Raw genomic sequence first — 19,806 nt, 5'->3', positions numbered from 1 at the left:
TGCTGAACGGTATTAGCCTAAACGGAGGAGATTCCTATGAAATCTCCTCCGATAGGCAGTTAATGCATAGTAAATATACTTAAAAGATGCGGAAACAGCCGTTTCCGCATCTTTAAAGTGGAAAATTAGCTTGATGCACAGACGTCTCCATCAGTTAACGGCAGTGTAGAAAAATTGTGTATTTCATATTCGAGTGGTATGTGTGTGGTTTTAATTGTCTTGCCTGTCAAATCTATCCTATACTTTTTTTTATTGTAAAATTGACTACACAATTTCTTATCTTGTTTTAAAAGCTTTCGGATTTGAGACAATGTAATGGTCAATTTAAAACAACTTTGTTCGTATTTGTTCCGTTGGCATGCTTGCTTTTGTTTGGTCTGTACTTTCTAAGTAAACACAGAGCTAACATATTTTCTTCATTTTCCTGTGTGCACTGAAACATTACATGACAGTCATTGTTTGCATGGTTGTTTATATCAACCATATTTTTTGTCTTGTACCAGCCTTTCAAGATTATTCTACGAATAATTTGGCTCTAGAAATGGATTTAATTGCCAATAGTAAAAGAGAGTTGATGGGAAACAGTTGCACAATGTAAAACCAAAGTTATGATAACATATGGATGTTTGCTGTGTTGTCCAAAAAAGGGCTGTATTGCTGTATCAGAAACTTCAGCCATGTGTTTCGCATAATGTAGCCATCATGTCCTCTGGTACTAATTATATTGTTACTTCAAACAATACAAAAATAACCCACATTGTGAAATATAGTAAGAGAAAACTATGTTATGAAGCAATATATACTCAAAATTGTTAGTAAATGGTATATTCATTTTATTTATTTTATTTTTTATGGTAAAACATATATGTATGTATTACATATGTTAGTTAATTAGCTTGCTATCCCAATATAACATTTAATATCACTGTTAAACCTTGAAACAATAGTGCCTCCTAGTGACCAGTGGCATATCCAGAGGGGGGATCCTTTGGGTGTACTTCAAAGGAGGAGAAAGTTTGGAGAGAGGGAGGGTTCAAAAGGAATAATCCGGAAAGAGCAGTGGGGGAAAAGAAGTATTCCAACGCCACCCAGGTCTGAGTGTGTGGGAGAAGGACAAGCCTAAGAAAGAGATAGCAGCAAGAGAGATGGTGTCCTCAGGGATAGCCAGGTTTCAATGATGGCAAGTAGGTTGAAGAAGCTAGAGATGAATAGATCATGGATAGAGGTAAATTTGTTGTAGACTGACCTGGCATTCCAGAGACAACAGGATAGAGGAAGAGAGGGGAGAGAATAGAGATGTGGATAAGGGTGTTGGATTTGCTAAACTGAAAGGCTGGGCATGATTTTGAGTAAGGGTGTGTCTGGGGGAGAGGGTTGGAATTGAACGAGAAATAGTATATCTGTCTGTCTCTATCACCCCTTTCTCTGTCTCTCCTTTTCTCTTTACTTCTCTGTCTTCAATTTTGTATATATACCTCTCTATCCTTCCATCTCCCCATGTGTGCCTTTATCCCCCCTTTGTGTGTGTCTGTCCCTCTTTGTGTATCTGCTGTCTCCATTTCTCCACCACCCACTTTTCCCCTGTGCCCCTCTAGCCCACTTTTCATCTTGCCCTTCTCCCAAATTCCCTGTATTCTTACACTTCACATCTTCAATCCTGACCTTCCTCCTCTTATTCTGCTGCAGTTGTTGGAGACCTGGGAATAAATGTATCAAGCTGAGAGTTTTATTGCTATCAGATTCTAGCTATCATTTTGTAGAATGTGCTAAGTAAATGATAGCTAGAATCTGATTGGTTTTTCAAACCCGCTGGAAAACTCTCAGCTTGATACATTTACCCCCTGGTGGGCTGCCCCTTGGGTGAACAGAGGTACAACTATGTCCAATACTACATAACTAAACGTGTAAGAAGAATCTAATGGGCCCTATTCATCCAGCTCAAATCCCCATTACCACATATGTTAATGGGGTTTTGAGACCCTGTCAGTCAGGGATTCCTCATTAAGGATGTGTGCACTAAAAAGTAGATTTACCAATGGGTAAAAAGTCCTATTACCAATGATAGGGTTTTTCGTTTTGCCCTATACATCAAAGATTTGCCTCCAGAGATAACCCTGCTATCTCCAGAGATAACTCGAATTGTGGTAAGATTTGGCACCTTTCACACTTCTTATGAGAATTTAACCACTGCAATATCTGTTTTGTTACCGTCATTTCAGGATGCTGGTAGCAGATTAGAATAATTTAAAAATGATTTATTCTTTGAATTTAATTTATAACTGTCAGGCGCTGTCCCCGCACTGTCTATAAGTACCAGGGACGGACGCTTTTACTCCATTGCGGGCCGCTAATGGGCCGCACCACCGGTTTTGGGTCCCACGCTGCTCGCGCATGAGCGGTGAGTTGCGTCCCATTGACAGGCATTCATTAAGAAAAACACTCACAAACAAACATATATTGAGCGCTTATCTGTTATAATGTCCGTAGTCAGCAATTCATAATTGCAGCTGTGCCAAAGTTCGTCCTAATCATAGAGCCAAACTTTCCAGAATTCAGTGGTAATCAGTGCAGATACCGCTTGCTGTATGCTTGCAACTGCAACGCGTTTCGTCTGGGAATGACTTTGTCAGGAGATAAACTCTGAATATATGTTTGTTTGTCAATGTATTTTCTTAACTATTTACTGGATTAAAGTGTTTTCTACATACTACACTATATAGTCCCCATTTTCTATTACGAGGAATATAGCTGAGGCCATCCTGAATTATTGGGGATACCAAGACCTTGTGGAATTAAACAGATAAGCTTCTATTTATTATTTATCTGGTATGCACATAAGCCTCTGGTGTTATCACTGTATTACTTTGACCACCATATACTACACTATCTCTGGTTATTTCTGTTTATCTCATATGGTTTCCGGAGCGGCACTTATAACTGGGAGATTCCAAGAGTTGTAATTGCTGATGATGTGGTGACAAGAGTGGTTCACTAGTGATGTACCCATCTTTCACTGTTTTTAGGTAAGCAGAATACTTAACACGTTTTATTATTGGTGTATGACTCCAGTAATACTGCACTATCAAGCGCCCTTCTCTCCATTATTCTTTCTTAGGTTTATTAATACTGGATTTACCATCTGGTTCTTGGAACTTTGGCTGCAACCTTGTAAATAAGAAAGTGCTGGACATTCTGGGACTAATATAATCAGCATAAGGTTGCACTGGGTTGAGCGCCACACTGTTATTGTTGTTTTATTTCTGAGGTCCTCAATCTCTGTTTGCCTTCGTAGATTCGGGATCCGCGGGAAACTTCATATTTACCAGTTTGGTCTCTCAGCTCCATTTATTTACTACACCCTTGCTACAGCCGTTGGCGCTTACTGCAGTCAATGGAAACTGAGTCTTCAAGGGCTCTGTCTCCTGCATCACCATTGCGGTTCAGCTGTTGGTAGGAGCTCTCCATACTGAATGGATAAGATTCCTGGTTCTTCCGCAATCTGTTAACCCTATTATTTTGGGCCTGCCCTGGCTGACGGCACATTCTCCACAATATGATTGGCAAGATGCTCAGGTTATTTCTTGGGGTTCTCTCTGCAGGTCACGTTGTTTGACGCCAGTCACACCCTGCAATGCTGTCATTCCCTGCTGAGCTATTGCTTCTCATGCACTTCTTCCCGACTTCCTCAATGTTTTTAGCGAAGTGGCTGCAGAATTGCTTCCTACACATCGTCCCTGGGACTGCCCCATTGATCTGGTACCAAGTAAGAGTATCCTCTGGAACAGGGCATTTCCTTTGTCATTATTGGAGACTCAGGCTATGTCCGAATACATCTCTGAAAATCTCAAACGGGGATTTATTTATAAGTCATCCTTTCCCGCTGGCGCGGGATTTTTCTTTGTCAAGAAGAAAGACGGGTCCCTCAGACCATTCATTGACTACCGCAAACTCAATGCCATCACTGGCAAAAACCGGTACACTCTTCCCCTTATTCCCGAGCTGTTTGATCGTATTCGTGGAGCTCAAATCTTCAAGAAATTGGATCTCAGAGGTGCTTACAATTTAATCAGAATTAGGAAAGGGCGATGAATGGAAAACTGCATTGAACACCAGGGAAGGTCACTACGAGTACCTTGTTATCCCCCTTGGGGTTTGTAACGTTCCTGCCGTATTCCAAGAATTTGACATTGAGATCTTCCGGGATCCTCTGTATCAGTCCGTAGTGGTCTATCTAGATGATATTCTTTTATTCTGACCTGTCTTCCTACTGCGCACATGTTAAGGAGGTGCTACTCTGCTTACAGGAAAATTACTGATATTGCAAGTTGGAAAAGTGTGTCTTTGACAAATCCCATGTACCCTTTCTGGGATACATTGTGTCTGGGTCTGGCCTCCAGATGGACCCAAGTAAAGTGAAGGCTATCCTTGACTGGCTCCAGCCGGCAGGGCTAAAAGCCACTCAGTGCTTTATTGGCTTCATGAATTACTATTGGCAATTCATTCAGGGATTTTCCACTCTTATTTCTCCCATCACCTCTCTTACCCCTTGGGGAGGTAAAGTCAAGTCCTGGCCCAAAGAGGCAGTTTTCGCATTTAGGGCTATCAAAGAAGCCTTCTCCACAGCCCCTATCTTGAGACAGGCTGATCAACATAAGTCTTTTTTTTGTGGAAGTCGACGCCTCTTCGGTGGGTGTGGGGGCTGTTCTGTCCCAGAAGAATTCCTCCGGTAACCTCAGACCTTGTGGTTTTCTTTCTAAAAAAACTTCTTCCCCTGAATCTAATTATGGTATTGGAGACAAGGAACTCTTGGCTATCAAATTCGCCTTGGAAGATACTTGCTGGATGGAGCTTTCCAGTCACTGTGTTTACGGACCATTAAGCCTCACCTATTTACAGTGTGCTCAATGTTTACATTCCCGGCAAGCTCGTTGGTCACTATTCTTCAGCAGATTCCAACTGATGCAATACCTTGGATAGGGACAGGCGCAATTGGATAGGGTGATGGAAGGGTGAGGGAATAAAACCTGTGCCAGATGGTTCCAAATGAGCGTCACTACATATATACCTCTAAATATAAGGATGTGACAAAGACATTCATAATAGGCAAATCAAAATAGTTTAATCTCAATATTCTTATAGATGCCAGAGCATGAAGCAGTTGTTACGTTTCTAATCTTGCATTATAACATTGTCCAGAATCTCTTGATAGAGTGTTCCTTAATTCACCCTGGTTTCTGCGTTGTATCTCATGCAAGAAATAGAGAAAGATAGAGGCACCAATAGTGTTATAAAACTAAAACATTTATTCCAAAAACGGTTAAAATCAACTTACATTTTGTAAGTAATAAAGTGTTATATTGTTTATATTGGGATATATTAACAAATTTATCTACCTACGCTCCACACACCTATTTAAAAATCAGTTGTTGCTTCTTGTCCTTAATAGGTCTAGCTCTGAATTGTAGTTCAATAATGTGAATTGCGAATAAAATGTAAGTCATAGTTTTTTAAAACATGCTAAATAGACAGACACATTTCTGTCACTACAAGTAAAACTAAGTGGGATGGTGGAGGGAAGAGCTGTCCTATCGTATGGCGTTACAGGGTGTGTTTGTGTGAATGCGAAGTGATGAATACCCGCACAGAGATGCCTATATCCTTGTCAAAGCCGTATCAATTGTGGGTCATCACACTCTTTGAAAAATTAGTAGACAAAACATCGAGAAAACATTCAACAAAAAAAAAAACCAATCCAAAAATCTAACCTAACACAGAATTCATCATCAAACCAGCAGACAAAGGAGGAGGCATAGTAGTCATGGACACAAACAAATACAGAAGATCAAAGGCTACTATCTGTCCCCTCTACCTACAAGAAACTAACCCACGATCCCACAATTTTATTTTATCTCAGAACTAGAAACAATAATCCACGAAAGATACAGATAAACTCTTAAACAAACATGAAATGCAATTTCTACTGATTAAATAACCAGAAATCCCAACCTTCTAGTTCCTACCTAAAATACACAAATCCACCTCCAACCTCCCTGGAAGACCCATAGTATCAGGAATAGACTCCATAACACAGAATCTCAATACATTGACACATTCCTACAAATCTACGTCGCGAAAACAACATCATTCCTCAGGAACACAACACATGTACTTCATATCCTGTAAAAATCATACCTGGAACACATACATATGGCACATACATATGGCGCACAATAGACGTGAGCTCAATATACACAATCATCCCACACCATAAAGGAATACTTAAAATTGGCAGAACACTAGAAGAAGACACCACCCTGGAAATAGACCAGATACAGTACATACTCACCAGCACATAGAGTACACACTCACACATAATTACTTAATCTTCCAAATTTGCTCCTAGCTATGCCAAACTATACATGAGCTCCTGGAAACAAGACTTCATCTACAATAATAATCCTAATCTAAAACACATAACACTCTGGAAATGCTATATCGATGACATACTCCTAATTTGGGGTGGAGCAGAATCCTCACTCAGTGACTTCCTGCAGCACATAAATCAAAACAGATTAAATATGAGCTTCACAGAAGAACACAAAACCAACACCATAAACTTATTAGACCTAACACTATACATTGAAAACTCTGAGATTCACTCCAAAACATTCTACAAACCCGTAGACAGTAACTACTACATCCTTAAAGTAGTTGCCACAAAAACACGTGGCTCAACAACATCCCTTACAACCAATATAGATACATAAAAAGGAATTGTACTATGAATACAAAATATATACACCAAGCTGATATTTTTGGACCCCCGTTATCAGATGGGGGAACATTCAAGCATAGATTATGGGCTTTCTTGGACAAGCTGAAATTTTGCTAAAAAAACAGTTTAGGATTTAAGACTTTGCGCAAAACAAAGTTCAACATGAGAAAAAGAAAATCATGTTTTTAGGATATCACAAATCACAGATTCATAGACCGTAACCATGCTAGATAAAATATGTCAAATATAGCCACTTAAATCAGCAGACAGGCAAAATAACTTAATTATATGTGTTATATATTTTATTAGATTGCTATTTTGCATTTATAATAGAATGTTGAGCCCATGCAATAAACTTATTAAAGTCTGATTCATCAGCTTGAGGATTGATAAGGCTGTACGTTATTGGCATACCACTAAACTATTGACACCCCGCATAAGCACACACTGTGTGCGCGCAAATTGTAATATTCCTATATGCAGAGAAATGGAGATATATATATATATATATATATATATATATATATATATATTTATATATGTATATAACAGCAACATACATAAGGTTTTGAACATGAAGGTAATGTAGAAGGTAGGTCTCTCTCAGACTCTGAGATGAGAGATGTCAGAGATAATACTAGAAGGAATATCATGAAATGTAAAAGTGTGTTGAATGAAAAATGCAATGGACTTCGCAATTGGTAGACCAGAAAGAGGGATGAAAAGTGGCATTTTACTAAACCTGTCCACCATCACCCATATAGTAGATGGGTTATGAATTCCATAGAAATGGACGTCCATGGTTTATTGGAATCTGGAGAGGCATGGAGTTGCCAAATGGGCTTCCCTCTGAATGATTTATTGCGGACATGAGTTGAACAGACTTTTAGAAAATCCTTGGCATCTTTTTTGAGAGATGGCCACCAAAGTGAACGTGACAAGAGGTCAATGGTTTTTTTGATGCCTGGATGACTAACCATCTCACTGACATGCTCCTCTGACAAAACAAGTTGTGTGATGTTGTCAGTTTCAAATAGCAAATCCGAAGGATTCTGCTTGTGCTTGGCTTTCAGCTAAAAAGAGCTGTGATGACAAATCTTTAGTGAGAACTGCTGCAATTTTAGTAAAAAGGTATAATCGAATCATCTGTCTTTTTGCAAAAAAAATCTGCAAATCCCAGGTAAGCCACAGGAATTCCACTAACTATGGTAGTTAAGACCTTTTTGTGAAGAAAAAGACAGGCTTTTAAACAAACCTCATCCCAACTGATTATTTGTCCAACTACGTTGGCTTAGTGGCTAGCTGCAATGTGGCTATTGTGGCTATTGCAATTAGCTCAGTTTGCGTGCCATATCTTGTCCATAACAGAATAAAGGTACTTTGTTCTTTGCAAAGCTGCAACAAAAATGAATGAAGTTGTCAGTATGTGATCAGCCAGAGTAGTTGACATTTGATTGCCAGAGTGTTGGGAAACCGCTCTGATTGGCTATTTGGTTATGTAAGCTTCATGGTCACTTAAGTTCGTTCACTCATTTCATGGCTTTGATAGAAGCAAGTACCTTAGTTCTGAGATGTTTTTGTTTTTAATACCCATGCACCACTTCAAGGATGAAGACAAATATTCCCTATTGGAATTGACTAAAAACTTGAAGGATATGAGGGTTAGCAGGACATGAGTATGTGGAGTACACAATGAAGTGCATATTTATTAGAGATAAATGACATTTTCAGTTCTCGATTTGTATTTGTGCACAGAATTTTGTATGTTACTCTACCAATATATTGCCCATATTTCTCCTTTCTTTATACCCCAACCAAACCACAGAGCAGAATGAGTTGACACTATTATCCCAGCTCTAGTTATATACAATACATTTCCAAAATGAGGACTACGGAATTTACAAACACAGTGCAGAATGACATTTTTCTGAGTGAGGAAGCAAAAATGGAATTTTAAGATAGTGTCACCAAAATATTATACTCCTGGGAAATGGAGTGTTCCACAGTGTAATTTAATACACATGGAATCTCGCTGCAACTTTGCTCATCTTTAATACTCACTCACATTGCCTAAAGTAGCATCAGCTCTTAATATTTGCTGTAGAGTCTATGAAAAACACTACTACTAGCTTGACCATAACTGATAAACTTGGCACCATAAAAGTACATTTGCAAACTCTGGCACGGAGATCAGTCACAAGAGGGCTCAACATCAATGTCATAGATAAGACAATGGTTATTTCTGGTAGGCATAGATTAGTAAACAGGAAAGAGATCAAAGAAATCACAGCTCCTGGCATGTGACCAGCCCCAGAATAACAGACTTGCTGTTCTGGTTGAGATCTACAACCCTTATGAGGATTAGAGTATATTTTTTTTTTATTAAATACACATATTTTATACTATAATACACAATTTTATATTATAATATACAATAAACTATAATTATTTGCTTACTGATTTTGTGATATTATGTCATAGAGTAATTATGCCCCTTTTATTATGGTTTTAATATATCAAACATACCACAAAAAGTCCAATTAGAAACCAAAAAATAAACAACCTAGTTGCTCCAAATATACTAATAAAAAACATAAACTAGTCATTTTAAGAAATTGGTGACAAAAGTCCCTGCAACAAAGTAAAAAAAATACTGCATCTAGAGAATATATTTTAAGCCTATATGTTTATATACTCATTATTAAATGTGATTCTACCAAACATCCAAGAGGATAAAATGAACCCCATGGGGTAAATGTATTAAAATGCGGGTTCTTCAACACCCGCGAGTTCAGCATCTTCAGCGATTAAATTTAAAGCGGCGCTGCATTGTAAAGGGCAACTTCCCTTTACAATGCAGCGCCGCTTTAAATTTAATCGCCGAAGACACTGAACTCGCGGGTGTTGAAGAACCCGCATGTTAATACATTTACCCCCATGTGTTTAAGTTACAAACATGGCAGAAATACATATGCAAAGAAGTGGCTTAAAAATACTATTTATTAATAAAATCTAGTATAATAAAATATACCTAAATCCTTATAAAAATCAAAAGAACAGCGGAATTTGAAATACAGGCAACATTATATGTTCTAGGATGAGATAAGGCAGTGTATCTAATATAATCTGCAGGCACACATTCATAAATCCATACAATTCCAAAAGGAATGCTAAAGTTAAGTGAAGAGCATGAAATTTATTTGTGAATAAAAAAGGTCAATCACACCTTTTATGGGACCATAACATATAGCAAGAAACACTTCTCTTTTCCAATGTGAGTGTCTCAGTATAGTTGTTTATGGAACTGCAAGCAAAATGGGAGGCGTTTAGCTCTCTAATCTCCGCATTTCAAAACAGATTAAGTAGTAATTAGTAGAGATATTTGGGCTCGGTTCCTCGCAGATCTGAGCTGAGCCGACTCAGTACTTTTGCGCGCCCTCGGAAGTGAAAACGAGGCAGAAATTCATTGTTGCGTCGTTGGACCTCTCGAGTTTTGGATTCTATAAGTGCCGCCCTCCACGGCGACCCAGTGCCATTTCACAGAGAGACACAGAAGGGGTAACACAGTTCTTGACAGTCTCTACTGCAGTTATGCAACGTCAAATATAAAACAGAAAGAGGAGGGGTGGCAGTTTTCTTCTCCAGGAACATTTTACTGAGTTATAGCTCACACAGAAACAGGAGAGGTCCATTGCTCCATTGTTAATTGTCATTGCTGAAATAGAAATAATAGGGCTGTCAGTGTTCTTCAAAATCTGCAGTCACATTGTACTGTGTTATTATAGCTCACAAACAAACAGGAGAGGTCCCAGTGTTGTTGCCAGTCTACAGTCTACGTGGCATTGCTCCATTGCTAATTGCCATTGCTGAAATAGAAATAATAGGGCTGTCAGTGTTCTTCAAAACCTGCAGTCCAATTGTACTGTTCCACGGCTCACCCAGAAATAGGAGAGGTGGCAGTGTTTAGTGCTGAAACAGAAATTCAAATTATTAGGGCTGGCAGTGTTTTTAAATGCCTCCAGTGACATTGTAACAATACTGGTGGTATAATCTGAAGCCGAATAGCTGAGTAGATATCCAGCTAGTAGTCAGATGTTTTCCGGGTCGGTACACAAGAGAGTAGTCAGACGTTTGCCAGGTTGGCACACTTGCAGATAGTCACACGTTTACCGGGTCAGTGCACAAGCGGTTAGTCAGATGCTTGCCGGGTCAGAACACAAGCAGGTAGTCACAGATGCAAGGAAGAGTAGCAAGTAGCAGGAGCTAAGCAAGCAGAATACTCAAGCACATGTGTGATCCAGGAATTGCCTATTCTAATCAATGCATAGTTAGTGTGTATAGTTTCAAGTGTATAGTTACAAGTGTGAAAAATTTAAATAGCAATTCGGAGTTAAACAGTTGGAAATAGAAGAAGAACATTCTGCCTATTATCACAGCTACACAAGGACTCCTGATGTTTCCATCTCTCCCTGGCTACAAGCTTCACACAACAAGAAGACTGTTTTGGACTCTGCTCTTATTTTCTACTGAGCTCATGAAAGTTTGTTTTATCTGTCAGTTTATTTTCCCTACAAAATCCCCTCTGTTTAATCAGCCTGCTGTACTCCTTGCTCAGTCACTCCCTACCCATGTTACAGCTATTTCAGTCCCTATCTCATAATTGTACTTACAATTCAACTCAAAGCTTTGTCTGCCATTACAAGTAGGAAGAAATGATACTGACTTTGAACCACTCTCCTCCCTCATGACTCTGCAATAACTCAGCTACTCAATCACCCTTTCTTTATTACTCTCCATTCAACACTTCCACCCACTCCTCAACATGGCTCCCCACATCATTACTCTATACTATCCAGACAGCCATGAATAAACTACGTCTACTGCAGCCTCACTCTGCACTACTTCTCTGATTACACACGACATTGCATTTAGGTAATTCTTTTAAGACCCTTATTTTTCTGCTATTTTACTCATTAATCCCAATGCTTGCAAAAATATTTTTCTTTCTCTGTTTTCATGACATTATCTTTAGAACTATATTATCCCTCATCCATCCTGCAACACACACTTCTGTCTACATTGCCCCTTCATTACTTCACTCACCTCTAGTTAACACTCATGAACTCTTTTCCTATTTAAATTTTATAACTTTTAACAGCCTCACCCTGTTGCCAGAAACTAAAAGGACACACATCTTACAATCATCTTTCCTACCTTTCTTTCTCCCTGCTTCTATTAGCTGGGGATATATCACCTAATCTAGGTCCCCCTCGCTTCTCCCACACGCATATATCTGAACACTACAAAAATTCACCAAACCTTTAACGCATCACCTGTCTCCTCTCTCTTCCAAAGTCCTTTACATGTGCCCTTTGGTATGCACTCTGTGTTTGTAACAAACTTACCTCCGTACACAATCTCTTCCTCTCAAACAACCTCAACCTTCTAGCAATTACAGAAACATGGCACACGCAATCAGACACTGCCTCACCTGCAGCCCTTTCACATGGTGGTCTCCATTTCACCCACACCCCCAGACCAGGAGGCAGACAAGGAGGTGGGGTTGGACTACTTCTCTCCCCACGGTGCACGTTCACAGTTCTCCCAAATATCCCATCACTCACATTCACATCTTTTGAAGTACATGCTGTTAGAATTTTTAACCTGTTCTCTATGCTTGTTGCTGTCATCTATTGCCCCACTGGACCACACCAATAATTTCTTGAACACTTCTCTACGTGGCTCCCTCATTTCTTATCCTCTGACATCCCCACCATCATCATGGGTGATTTCAACATCCCTTTTTCTAATTAACGTTCCAATGCTGCTTCCAAACTACTCTCTCTAACATCCTCACTTGATCTCTCCCAGTGGATTGAATCCGCAACTCATTAGGATGGCCACTGTCTTGATCTTGTTTCTCTAGACCATGCTCAGTTTCTGATTTCCTTAACACTCCTTTCCCCCTCTCGGATCATTACCTTATTAGCTACTCGCTCACCCTCCCCAGTGTCAAACTCTTCCAAGCCTCCTCACAACTGCAGGAATATCAACTCTATTGATCTTCAACAGTTTTCAACCTCTTCTTTAAACACCTTCTCTCCCCAATTTACCATCAATAAATAATTGAGTTGTCATTTGTATTAATCAATTGGTTTAATTTCATTGGGTACCCCCTTTATTATGTTTTAAAGTTATCACTGTCAATTGTTTAATATGACGTAATTCTGGCGTTTTTGATCCAGATCTTACATGTTTCAGTTGTTTTTTCACCATCTTTATCGATATTTCCGAGTGTAGCAAATCACAATATCATCACAAAAAGATTTTTTAAAAAGATTATACTTATTTTCATTTTCACTTTATATAATATTTTGTGTTATCATTTAAAAAATTCAAATTCACGATTATTCACCAAAATCTTTATTTGCACCTCTTTTTTTCCAAATTGTCAATCACAATACTTACCTTGACCTTCTGTTTCACTTTTCAGCGGGTGTCACCACTCATATATTAACAATTACCATTCACTATTTATTTCAATTAAACACTATATGGGTTTATTTCATTCTAAGTAAGATTAATACAAAGCGTTAACATCACATATACATTTTTATTTAGAAGCTGATTAACTAATACAACAATGTTTTCCCCGATGCCATTGGCTACATAGCATGTCAATCATAATTATTTGTTTAACTTCCTGTTGTTTTCCTCGTTTCCATCTGCAGTGATTCTGATGTGATAATTAACATAGTTTGGATCTTTCATTTGCTATTTTGTGTATATATAACGCTAATTTGCTATTGCAAACTTAAGACATTATTACCTGATTTTATATCATTTACCAACGAGAATTCATGACCAGTACTTATGTAGTGAAAATGAATATCATGAGAGGCGTGTTTTAATATTTAAATCCGACCAGTCCCTCCACCAATCATTGTCTTAGAACACACTGTTGCCTACAACGTCTCTGAGGTTGACGTCATGATAGGCGTGCCTTAAATACTTTAAATAGCAATCTGATTGACTGTTTCTGCTTGCCTTGACTAAGCTCAGCAGCGAAACGCGCGTCAGCGTTTCTGTGCTGCTGTCCTCCCGAGATTTCACCCGCTATTAACAGGCTGCCTTACCCGCTATATATATAGTTCTTTATACCTGGCAGGTATATTGAGTCAGTCAATTTACCTCTTACTCACGATAACAGAGGTTGAATAGTATTAAGACTCACGATAGTGTAGCATGATTAATAATAGCAATCAATACCAATAGTGATCGCTGGCAGAGATATTAAGTCAGTCATTTTACCTCTCATTCATGATAACGGAAGTTAATTAGAAAGATGACTCATGACAGTGTAGCATGGTTAATAACAGCAAACAGTAATAATAGCGATTGCTGTTAGGTTTGTCACATGTCAAAACCATTATAGAGCACTAACAGGGTATGCAGTTTTTGACCAAGCATATCCTGTATTTTATCACCTGTATAAAGGATACTGGGGCACATTTATCATTATTCACATAAAGTGAAAAGTAGTTTTCAATCCTTATCGCAATGATAAGGATTGAACTACTTCTCACATTTATGTACAGCCGTGCAGAGAAACAGCAGTTCCGAAAAACTGCTGTTTCAGTGATAAAAAAAAACATACCCCCCTCTTCGGAAGCGCTGTCTTCGGGTCTTCTCCTTACTCTTCAATTGCGCATGTCCAGTTCCAAGAACTGGACATGCGCACACAGATCCCCTCTCTGTCTCTGCAACGATAGTTGCAGAGAGAGAGCGCTGAGTGACAGGGAGGGATCATGTGATCCCTCCACACATGCGCTGTCCAGCTCTGCTCTCCGGAGCAGAGCTGACAGCATTAGATTTCCTCAATTCGGATGATGTACGCCAGCTTCAGCTGGCGTACATTAACATGACAAGTTCCCGAAAAAAATGTTTTTTCGGGACTTGTTAGATTGCGGCCAGGAGCAGTCATCATTCTGTTGAATGGTGACTGCTCCCAAAAACGAAGAGGAATGCAAAGCAGCAGATATCCATGATATCTGCTGCGATGCCCCCTTAATAAATTTGCGGAGGACACTGTGGGACCCTAATTACCCGTTAAAAGCACTATCGTGCTTTATTAAATATGCCCCATTGACAGACCTATTTCAATCTAATTTATCTCCGGCTACACAATTAGCAGTGCAATAAATGCGAATTAGATGATACCTATTACAGCGTCATCGCCGCATTTAGGCAATGTAATCTTCACCTTCTAATTTTTGTCATTGCAAATAAAACTATTGATTTCTGATACAAGATAATAGATATAGTTAATCTTGATATCATTTAGAGATGCGGCAGATATGAGTCATACTCAAGGGATATATAAGGACAGCTGCACAGATTAGCAGTTATCTGCTATTTTAATTCACATATTTTCTATATTTTTTGGGTTTATTTTTTTCATTATTATTTATTTCTTTTCTTTTCACTTTAATTACTTCGCTAATGAGATACAGCCTTATTAAGGGCAGACCAAGTGATAACATACATGTTGTTTCAATTTTAAATAAAAAGTCAATAAAGTGTTATTTTTATCTTATATTGTTTAATAAGAGTCCCAAGAGTGCCTCACAATACAGGCTTCTTTCTCCCCTTTTGTTTATTTTCATTCTCTTAATCAAGACAGGACGTTGCCGTCCTACTGGCTTGAGAAGAAACGTCTGGTGCACCCCAATATACTCTTACCAGCTTGCAAATACCTTCTGTACCCAGCTGAGCCAGACAATGTGCTGCCTCTGCTAGGTCTGGAAGATACACTCTGGGAACTACTGGTCTACATTGTCCATCTCTCCAGGGTCCGCCAGTCTCCTAGCCATATCTCTTCACCTTCCAGACAGTTTATTCTTCAGGTAACACAAATCTTCATATATTAACTAATGTGTGTATGCATGTGTGTGTGTGTTCACATTTTAAAACAATACAACGAAAAACAAAACAAAACATAAATTTGTCAGCTGTCACATAAAACCCTGCTGTCTATTTGATAGCTATGTTCGCCCTGGTGTGACAGCCATGTATAGTCGTGTGTAAGTGTGGACTTTACTAGCAGCTACTTCAGTTGGTAACTGTGTCACTGTATAAAGTCCTCTGTGTAGTGTCCTACTCATGTGCTGGTATTGCTATAAAGGATTTCTCAGTCACCTCAACGTCGCCCCCTAGACTAGAAAAATGCTGAACACCAATGTATATGAATCGATTTTCCCTCTGCCAACTCACATGCCATTTTCAGTACCCCACATTCAGCTACTTGGCTAAGTGAGAAGGGCAAAGGGGTCTATCTCTATAACAATTTCTTCAAATATAGCAGTATCCAGTACATGTCTGTCTAACAGTGATTTTTTTTTTTACATTTTCCAGGGTTTCACATTATGTCATATCTTGTGGCAAAAATCCTACTCCAATGTTCTACACAGAGATGCATATCTGTATGTCTAACCTCCAGCAATCTCCTAACCACCCTTTGTGCATACATATAAAGGCACATTATTGTACAGGAGGCACGAAACACAAAAACAGATATGCAATTTATAAAACGTGAATCATATTTCCACAACAAAAACTTTCTGCTTAAAATCCAGCATACACATAACACCAAACCCCTAACTGTTTCTGTGACTTATGTCAATCTAGTGTGTATATCCCTGAGTCCGTCTTATGTCACAAATGTCTTAGCCCCATGAATGAGACCATGTCTACGTCTTTTTGTACCTCTATACAAGAGAAGAGAGTGAGATACTAACAGAGATGTAAACAAATGAATAGTAGGAGAGCAATGAATAATAAGAATACAAAGATTTGAATACAAGGATTTGAAAACAAACAGAAATGCAGAAAAGGAGATTTTTACAGTAAACATGACAGCTGGATTGGACACTATGGGAAAATGGCTCTATTTTATTCCACTAATCCCCTTAGCTATTCGCTAAACTATGACCCCTCCCCATACTTAATTAGGGGGTCTTATGTCAACCGTGCAATCCAGTGTCATCTGTCGTTAGCTCATATGGAACTCAGTATGTCATGACTATAATGGAGAAGTGCAAAGTTTACCCATTGTGACACATACTTTATATCTCTCATGTGTGTCCTCCTGAAATACATAAAACAACATTAGAGCGAAGTATGTGCACACTTAATTTTAAATAATGAATCTCAACCAAATAAATTATTGTTAATTTGTCTTTCAAGGGAAAGCTTTGTACTTCTTCCGTAATCCCCATAATAACTAAATATATATACTTCTTTCTTTGTTCTTACCTACAAAAAGAGAAACAAAATAAAGTCAGTTTCAAATAACAAAAAAAACAAACATGATATTTCTTTTTGCTTTCAATCCTTATCATCGACTTGTGACAGGAACCTAAACACAACACAACATAAAACAAACAAACCAAAAAACAAAACTCTCTGTCTCTTCATTCATTGCAGAAAAACTCCTTAGCAACGCTATCTCCAGTCTTTTGTGTATTGTTCTAAGGCTATATAGCCTCATTACAGTCAGGGTCAATTAACTAAGACCATTTGTCTGGAGACAATGGATATCTCTCACCTACATGTGAAACCTTATTTTTTTTTTTCTAGGATTACTGAATCTAAGCCATTTGCATAGACACAACAAATTTCTTTTGTTACACTTCTTTTCCCTGGCTGTACTTTATGCATGGAATAAAAATAAAAGTTTCTTCAGACTGTTTGAAAAACCTGGTCTTTTTTTTTTTTTTTTCTTCTTTCTATTGCAGGGTTATTTTCCTAAATTCAATCACACCCACCATACACAAAAAGTTAAAAAAATAAAAATATACATTTAAGTTACTCAGCTTTTAAACCTGAATAGTTACACAGATAGTTACATTTGCTATTTTTCTAATTTTTTTTTAAAATTATATTCTGTTTTATACTTTCCTGCTTTGCGCTCGCTTCTCTTCGCTTGGCAACGCTTCCGCTATGCACGCACTTTTTGCCACGCCTACTTTCGCTGTGCATGCGCTGCCTTGCCACGTGTTCCCCTCTAGTTGCCACAATTTCAAACCTCATCATGTTCAAATCTCGTTTTTGTTGATTTAATCAACCTCACTTTATCTCTAACATTATTTAGTACCTCAGAATCAAATGTGCCAATCTTTGAGAAAGGTTTCACACAATCATTGGTCATCTTGACCCATTTGTCGCAATACACTGTTGCGTATACACCATACTTTCTAAACATAAGGAACCTCATTGAACCAATCGGACCTTCCTTAGACAGTACAACATCAACCATCTCTAGCGTTTGCTTCGTACCCATTGTGAAAACAACTTATTTCTCAACGCTACACAAAAAGTGCCTTTTTAACTGTTCTCGTTTCAAACAGAGCCTACTAGAGATTAACCGTGGACGATTTAATCAGGCTACGCCACCCACCTCCTAACTGTGGACGATTTAATCAGGCTACGCCACCCACCTCCTAACACAGAAATATCACTATGGACAACAGAAATATCAGCACCTCGATTTCCTGGCTCAACACAAAATCTGTCGAGTATATTACAACTGGTAGCATCGGAGTTTACCCACCTTACCAGCGTAATTCCTCTCGCATCTCCACCCAATTCACAATCACGGTTGCACAATAAACCATGCTGTCCAATCACATCGCTTAGCGATATTAGCTATCGCTAAACTTTGTGATTACTATTGGGGAGTATGTTTCAAATTCTCGGTTGTTCAGCCCACCTCGTCAGACAGCAACCGATATCCCTGTATCTTTCAACAGTAAATCAACTTTCACTTCAAAAATCATACAATTCACAAACACATACACCTTTTCTGCGCAGAAAATAAATTTCCCAAACAATGGCACTATCTTTTCAGAGGTTTTACCAAGTGATTACACTATGCATATATAACAGACTATGAACACGACTGTTTAAACACGTGGCAACAATACCGGAAGTTCACATACGCAATGCAGGAACACATACGTTATGCAAAGCAAACAAACCACATTTAAAATCGCAAAATGACATGAAAAATAAACAGTTTTTTTTCTTTCTTGTCCCTAAATTCTCACTAGCACCCCATAGATTGCACAAAGCGGATATTCGATTTAGCAACACTAGATGATATAAAGGCATACGTTCTCATCCCACCCTTTGTTGGTAAACTGAAATCCGGCAGTTTTGTGAATCTGTGAGCAATGTAGTGCCTTTTCGAGCCCCCAAATTATTAAAGTAATTTTATCGTTTTCCAATAAGCATTGTCTAAGCGATTTGTGTGGTTTCGAACACAAGCAATTTATTTAGCAGTAAAATAAATAAGTACAATACAGTACAATATAGCCGATACATGATACCATTTAAAGATGTTACATTAAAGCGGGAAAGTATAAAACACCGAATACATTACATTTTCCTTATAGAGCTTCACCGAGGTCCATGGAACACAGCCATGCTCACATGTAGCAGGTTCAGAAAGAGAGAGAGAAGAAAAGCCAGCATGCTTGTATATACTTGTCCAGCTAACACTTAGTAAAGTCTTCATTGGTCCTGGCTTAATGGCATTCCAGTTCCTTGCAAGTTATAGATCAGTTCATTTGATCCTTACAAAGGGTGAGGGGAACACCCCCCACCCTATTGTTCCCATGCTTTGTCTCTGAATGACCAGTTCAAACTAACCCACACAAAAGTATTTTTTTTAGCATTAATCTCATATTGCTTGTATCTTGCGATCGCTAGATGCGATCGCTATTCCATCCACACCGGGTTAATGCTGGTGAAATAAGCTTTAATATGAGACCAAACTCTTTATCTTTTAAAACACCTGAACCATAAAAACCTTTACTACAGTATTATATAGAAATATACAATCTAATACATTTTACTAATAAATAATTGTGGATTGGAACCTTAATAAATATGAAATATATAAATAACTAAATGTAGTGTGAGTGTGTGCGTGCATATTTTACCGCGTGATAGCGCCATGCCCCGTGTAG

The sequence above is a fragment of the Mixophyes fleayi genome, chromosome 8 (genome assembly GCF_038048845.1).
Source record: "Mixophyes fleayi isolate aMixFle1 chromosome 8, aMixFle1.hap1, whole genome shotgun sequence".
Lineage (NCBI taxonomy): Eukaryota > Metazoa > Chordata > Amphibia > Anura > Limnodynastidae > Mixophyes > Mixophyes fleayi.
This window is presented reverse-complemented; position numbering follows the sequence as displayed.